Source organism: Crocodylus porosus, unplaced genomic scaffold (genome assembly GCF_001723895.1).
Source record: "Crocodylus porosus isolate Cpor-Errol unplaced genomic scaffold, CroPor_comp1, whole genome shotgun sequence".
In the NCBI taxonomy this organism is placed as follows: Eukaryota; Metazoa; Chordata; order Crocodylia; family Crocodylidae; genus Crocodylus; species Crocodylus porosus.
The window spans coordinates 32245843-32253227 of NW_017728931.1; positions in this window are offsets into that span (position 1 = coordinate 32245843).

Here is a 7385-nt window from a genome sequence, read left to right on the forward strand (position 1 = left end):
CTGATGGGGCCTATAGTTGCCCGGGTCCTCTCTCTTCCCTTTTTTGAAGATGGGGACCATGTTAGCTATCTTCCAGTCATCCAGCACCTGGCCCGAGCACCATGAGCGCTCGTAAAGCCGTGTCAAAGGCCCTGCAATAACCCCAGCTAGCTCCCTCAACACCCTGGGGTGGAGAGCATCTGGACCCGCTGACTTGAACACGTTCAGCCCCTCCAGAAGCTCTCTAACCCGGTCCTCCCCAACCTGAGGTCTGGAGGTGTTCCCCTCGAGTCCGTCTGGCATCACAGCGGGGAAGTCCCGGTCCCTGCACAAGAAAATGGACATGAAGAATTGGTTAAAGAGTTCCACTTTCTCCTCTGGCACAACCACCAGATTGCCCAGCATACTTTTCAGGGGCCCCACATTACCCGGTGCCTTCTTCATCCTCCTTATGTATTTGAAAAAGGACTTTTTATTATCCTTGAACTTGGACGCTAGTCCTAGCTCTATGTCCGCCTTAGCTTTCCTGACAGCCCCCCTACAGGCCCGAGCAAATGCACTTGCAGATTGCGGCATTGTACTCCCTATTGGTGGAGAAAATCAGTCTCCAAAATTGCTAACGGGACACCCTTTACCAGCACTAAGTTGACACAGATTTTGTTGTAACAAACCCATTTTTTTCCGGCTCCAATACTAGTGCCTACACTCTTATGTATGTAATTAATATAGTAAATGTGTCGCATGCCGGTTGAAGATTCAGTCAGTGATGGAAGGATTTCAGTGAGTCTGAAATTCATCTGCTTTTCTAGGTGTCTTAGAACTGCAGAATTGGGCTGGAAATAATACATAAACAACATTTCCAATGACATTTCAGTATTTCCACCCCCAAGAACAGAAATGTGTGTGCAGGGGGCAGGCAAGGGTGGAAATCAAACTCTAAGATAGACAAAACATAAATCAATCAATTCAGTAGTAGTTTAAATTAAGTTTTCACTTTGCCCTCATTTCATTAAAAATGGATCGTCTTTTTCTAGCTAACACTAAATATGGGCCTCAAAGTTTGGGAAGGGTAAAGATTCCAAATCTTAACTTGTACGCACCTGAAGTAAACTGCCCTTTCTATTACAAAAGCTTCCTAAGCATTCAAATGTTTAAAAATCAGTTGGACTTTTTCTTGCTTGAGCCTATGTCTTGTTTAAACCAGCATATGCTTTTGTGATGTTTTTGTGGGACAATTATTTGCATATGCATTTGATTCAATATTTGTGGTAGAACGTTCCCTTTTCTTTTTTCCCTCTCTACCTGTCATTTGAGCAAACTGTCAGATTTACCTATAGCTTACTAACTTAGTGGCTGTATTTCTGAGGCCTTCCTCCAAGAAAAGGTATACAGGTGCGCAGGTTAGGGAGTACTGTAAGTGTTTTCAGATTATAGTCCTTTCTTAGGATTTGTTTCATACTCTTTGTGCAGCTAAGAATGGTGTCAAGACTGGCATCATGATGAGCAGCTTCAAATGGAAATATAAGAAACTCTTCTTTGATGATCAGTACACTTCTGTGCAACATTCAGTTCTATTCTCCACTGCTTTGCACTTGTCAGTTATTTATGCCTGTACAAAACGAGTGCAAGATGGGTATAAAACACTACTACAGTTGCAGGCAGGTAGGGATATTTGATTTGTCTGCACTTTAGAGAGGTATGAATAAGCATATAAAGTTCAATGTTGTGTATATCTGGCCCACCATACTCACACGAGTGGGGATGCAGGAGTCCTTAAGCTGTTTCTAAACCACAACCATTAAGGGAACTCTGTTAAAATTTTCGTTCCTTTGTGTCACTGGCTAAGTACAGTCAGTCAAAAAGCCCAAGGCTGAATCAATTCAATCTTCGCAGGTTAGTCTAACCTGTGCAGGCTGAACCAATAAGCAAGTGAACAGACATCTCTCTTGATTCCAGAAATGCAGCCCCATGCCCGCAGTGGCTCAGGCCAAAAGGCCGGGGAGGAGGATGTTAGAGTATGCCTCCCTGTTTGGCTGGAGCAGACAGCTTGGGCCAAAGCTTGCCTACCCACTCTGTGAAGGGGAGTTTGTAGGGAGGTGCAAAGCATCCTGGGATGCTGGGGGACTGTGAGTTAACTTGAATCTGCAGGGGATCTGGGACAGAAGTTTAATAAATCAGTTTAACGTAACTTAGTTAAGTCTGATACTACATCCATCCAGGTTTATCTTAAACTGGTTTTGGCCATTTTAAAAGCGGTTTATGTGAACTGAACTTCTGTTGTGTTACAGATTTGAACCGGCTTCTGATCACTTATACCATTTCGTGTGTAACTTCTGTCCCTAGCTATTAAGTCTCTGAGATGAGAGACATTGAAGGAATTCGCATTCAAATGTCTTTTAAAGCTATTTTTGCTAATTGCTTATTTTCTAAACTTGATCCAGTTCAGAGAGTGAAATTAGGCTGTATAAGCTGGAATTAGTTTTTATTCTCTGATTCTCTACTCTGGCACATGTAACTGTATTAAAGTTGCAAGCGTTGCAGTAAAATCATTAAAGTATAATATAAGTTAGAAGTCACAGGCAACGCATCATCTTGTCCTTCAACAGATCTGCCCCCAAATTGTAGCAGTCAGATCACTCCACCAATCTTCCCCACCTCCAGCAAAAATCAGGTTTTGCCCTTTTCGCTCCTGTTAATACTGCAGGTATAGGAAAGTGAGTGGATTCTAGACTGGTTCAGGCATCAGCAGCTGTTTGCTGGCACACTGATCTTGAAAATGCATATGATTAACTTAACATGCTCAAGTGAGTGTTTGCAAGTTCCAGACCTAAGTTCATTCAATTATCTTTAATATTCATGACGTTGCAGCAACCACAAAAATATACCTTGCCTTCAGATTCTAGGATAACAGTGAACAGTTAGGGAAAAATAATCATTTTCCCTTGTGCACTGAGGAGGTTTGTTTTAAAGTTCAGTAAAATAATAATAAGGAATGCTATAGCGCTTTCTCTATAGACTCACTTTCCAAATCAGAACAGCACTAAAAAAAAGTTTGTATTGACTTTACAAAAAAATGATATCAATGCTTATTTATTAGAAGATGTTGAGACTAAAGAAAGGCTATGCTAACAAAAGTGTCCATTTAGAAATGTAGCTTTCCTTGTACTTTACCTTCAGGAAGTTGCATCCTTCTGACAACACAGTATGTTAGGCAAACACATCTTAATTGTTGCATAGAGGCCTTCTACAAAAGTATAACTTTTATTTGCAAAGATTACATTCAGAGAAAACTGTAGATGACATGGCCAAAAGGAGGCAGACAATTTTGTGATATTGGTTTTTCTTACTACTTTTTTTTTAAATTAAAAGCTCATTTGGGGAGTGGCTTGTTTGTATTTTTCTTCCCTGTTTAAGGGACAGAATGTCATACCAATTATAAAGCAGCATATTATATAGTATCTATAATATACTATATAGTATAGTATAATTCAGCTAAGTTTACTGCTTCTCAAGTTGTTTCAATATATATTTTGCTTATGCTACAAAACGTTTTCTATTTCTATAATATGTCAGACAGGCAGAAAATGCCAGTGTTGAAAAGCCTGAAAAGGATTGCCTCAGGCCTCTCAGGAAAACAGGGACAGATTAACACTTTAATATGTATTTTTATTGATATTTTTAAACACTTGCATCATTTTTCCTCTTTGATCAATTTAACTGTTCTGAATTTTGACATATCTTGCACCCGAGCATCTAGGGATTAATAGATCTAATAGCATTTAAAATGAAATTGGTGGCTTGCATTAGCCAATTCATAGCTGATCAAAAGTATTAGCATCATTTCAGTGACCTGCATGGAATGGATTGGTAAAGTTGTATATGAATCTTATCCAGATATGTAAAAGATAGATTGGGCCAGACTATGAAGTCCGGGAGTGAAATCTTAGTCCAACAAGTCAGTTGTAACTTTGCCAGTGACTTCATTGGAGCTAGTATTTCACAACACATGACTGTCCAAATTTCAGTCCTCTAACTGTCAGTCTTAGGATATTGTTTGTTAGCGCTACAGTCTGTAATGATTGAAGTGGAAAATAGAGTTAAATACTGTGTCTTACAACCCTAGTCTGTTTTCCTTGCAAATGAAGTAAATTCGTACTATAAAGAAGAAATGGGAAAACTACTATTGTTTTTTTGGAAACTACTGTTTCCAAGAGATCCCAGGACACAGCAAGGAGATTCAATATGGTCAGACACATAGGACAGGTCCTAGGCTATAGTTGACATACATCTGTGGAGTTGAAGGGCAAGATGGGTGTGCATGTGATGGAAAGAGGATCTAAACCTACTTAGTCTTTTCCTTAAACCTCAGGCCAACTAGATGGCTTTAAGGTACACTAAGCTTCCCAAGGGTGGCATGGAACTTCCATAGTCATCTGAGAATTTGGTCAAAACAGCCTCTGAATATTGCCACTGAAGCAGTGTGAAGCAGCCATTTAGATTGAAGGATCAGGTCCTTAAGTTCTAATCCCTCCCCCCGCATCAGCCATTGTTCAAAAATATTACCTGCAAAATAAAAAGCCACAACCTTCAGCTTTGTAGGGGAAAAGATCCTACAGGTGACATATATGTAGGGTTTTCTATTTATATATCTTTAAAAAAGAAAAGGAAAAAAAGCATTTGTGAAGATATAGAGGCTTTAATTCAACAAATATTGCTTGGCAGCTTTGTGTAGCTGACTTCATTTTCTTTGAAAAAGTAAATCTATAATAAAAACAATGTCATTTTAGAACCTCTGATGTTATGTGCTTTATTTTTATTATGAATGCCAGGCAATAATTGCAATGTAGTTAAAGAAGATACAGTGCAAGGACTTAACATTCACAGCCTCTTGCTTTGCTATTTCCTTAAAAAAAGAAGGAGAATGTGAAGTTCAGTCTTGTTTGTAGGGGGACCCACGTCCACATCACAGAAATTATTCTTAAAACTTGCAGCAGAAAGTGATAACCTAAATTCAAGGGCTAAATTCATCTTTGGTGTAAATACATTGGTTTCAGTAGGCTTATATCAAGGATTCATCAAACCACTTATTAGCAGTCCCCGTGGTGTCAAAGAAAGAGCAGGACATTGATGAGATCACTATCTTCTCCCCTCCATCTTGGAACTGATCCGTCCAGTTTGTGTGAGACATATTGGCTGTGTCCAGATGAGCATGGCCATGCGACATGTGGCACCGCAGACAGATCTGTGGCACCACACACCACACATTCAGGTTCTCTCCATGCTGCTACCTTGCAGTGTTGGGGTTTTTTTGACTCTAGGATTTCCTGGGGTCAAAAAACCTGCACAGAAAAAAAGTGGGGTGGCACATGTGGCAGTAGCACGTGCAGCCCAAAAGCAGAGTCTGGCTGCCCAAAGCCACACTCCAGCTGCCGGCCAGGTTCCCAGCTGCAGATGATCTTGTGGTTAAAATCCAGGATCTCTGTCTAGAGACCTGGATTTGGCCCAGACTTCGCAACAGAATTTTTGTATGACCACAAGTGAACCTAACATACTAAGAGGTACAGTTCATTACTTCACACTCAATTCATTAATACATATAAAACTGTTTGCATTTGCTATAATGAGGTTTAATCCTGGATTTCAAACTAAATTGTTGCAAATGTATTATTTGTACTTCAATTCAAATATATTTATCCAGGAACAAGAATTATGAGTCACATCTTCACATCCATGTAACAAAACATTTAAAGTTCAAAATTGCCATTGTTTTATCCATCATCACTCAGTTCATTAACAGGTCTGATAAGGTTGGACAGTAGAACTGCAGTCTACCTACAGGCCTAATTCCAAACTGCATATTCTGCCATAGTTTTAATATTAGTAAATGGTAAAAATCCTAAGGAAGTGTATTCAAAAGGAATTACTAGAAAGTAATTTTAAACTAACCTGTATTCAGGGTTCAACTCCCATTGGATTGGGTGGGAATTTTGACTGAAAAGAGATTGCAGGGTTTGGCACACAAGCATTATAATTTACTGATTGTTGTGTTGGTATGCTGCCACTCTGCCCAAAAATGCTATTAGAAAGATAAACATGCATGACTCTATTTCTTTGGGTTTGATTTGTAATAATATTGTTACAAAGAAAACTAATATTATTATTAAGGGCGATCACATAGGGCTGGAATTTGTAATTAATATCTGGCTTATAAACTTGGTGTCCAAGTTTTAACTTCAGTGTGGAAATATAGCTTCTGAGTGTTCAATATTTGAATACTAGTTTCTACCAAGCTATGAGAAATGGCCATTCCTAAATAATCTGAAACAACTTGCCAAGTATATTATTCTGACTCCATGTTCTACAGAATAAACTATGAGCATATAATACCTATTACAGAGTTTTGTCAGGCAATCTAAAAAAATTAGACAATGCCCATAAGTACATTACAATACGTATTATATATTTTGTAGCAAAAAGCCCCCACAATCATGAATCAGCTCCAAAATGAGCCATATTTTGATCCTAAAGCAACATCCCTCTCCCAGGTTCAGTAAGCGCAAAACTCAGGTTCCTCAGAACCAAGAGAACAGGCATCTACCACTTCAGCTAAGAGTAACTCAATCTTCTGGAATTAGTAAAATGCCCATGTCCATTACATGAGCCAGCCATATGTTGAGAGACAATCTCTTGGGTTAGGAACAGATGTTGTATTTGCCCTGGGACAACCTGTGTCTGTATTTGCCCTGAAACAAATGTCCCGGGATTGGCATGTATACACAATGCCCTTCCAATCAGCTGAATAGACTGCTGCTTTTCTGCTGCTGATTCAATGATCCAGTCTTGAGATGACCATTCAGATGTACTTCATGATGTCCAAGATACACTCTTACACATGCAGCAGTGTAGGGACACAGCCAGGAGTCTGGGGCAAAGCAAAAAGTAGTGCCTTCCAATTCATACTCGCAAACACACTGCTGCCAGTAGCAACTGCTTTTTTTTCACACGCACACACCCTTTTTATCCACTATCCAAGTCAGTACCAAGAGTGGTTATCCCTGTCACCTCTCCCTAGTTATGCCACTGATCCCACAAACTTTCAGGGTTTGTCAAAGGATAAAATGGTGTTTCTTGGGACCAGTGCAACACCTGTTACAGCCGCTGTTTCCTATACACCTAGACCCACAGCCACCTAGTGTGTTACACTGACATCTCAAATTTTCAAAGATACAAGGACTCACTCACTCAGAGAGGTGATTGGTCAGCCCTTCTGAAAATCAAGCCCTTATAATTTCAAGTTCAGGTTCATCTCAGATAAAAAAAAAAAATACATAAAATATTTGCTTTGGACAATCGATGAAAGCTCATTCAAAAATCCAAAAATTGAGATGTGGATATATTAATGAGTT